Genomic DNA, 475 nt, shown 5'->3' on the forward strand with positions numbered 1-475 from the left:
CAGGACTACATTCGTTGAGAGCTATGCTACACGATGTATTTATTAAGTCCTTTATTCGAACACTGTATTTACCTTTCTTTGATGATTTATATATGATTTAACAGTGTTAACGGCTACCTTGATTTATTATATATAATATTCACAAATCTATATTTCATAGAAAAACACACCAAAACTAGGTTATGCCAAGATCCATTATATATCTATATATAATATATAGATATATATATATATAATATAAAATTGTCAAAAAACTGTATTTCATAGAAAAACACACCAAAGCTAGGTTATTCCAACGATTGACCTTGATAAACAAACAATTTCTGAACGCTTCTGTTTTACTGATCAAATTCGCTTCCCTACCACGAGATATTATGTACACATACACACATTTTAAAAAATTATGAAGGCGCTATGCAATTTACTATATCAAATTACTAGATTGGTCACAGATAGTGTTGGAAAATAAAACTCA

Source organism: Anneissia japonica, unplaced genomic scaffold, assembly GCF_011630105.1.
Source record: "Anneissia japonica isolate Jap-2015-1 unplaced genomic scaffold, ASM1163010v1 scaffold42708_len894_cov87, whole genome shotgun sequence".
Classification (NCBI taxonomy): Eukaryota; Metazoa; Echinodermata; class Crinoidea; order Comatulida; family Comatulidae; genus Anneissia; species Anneissia japonica.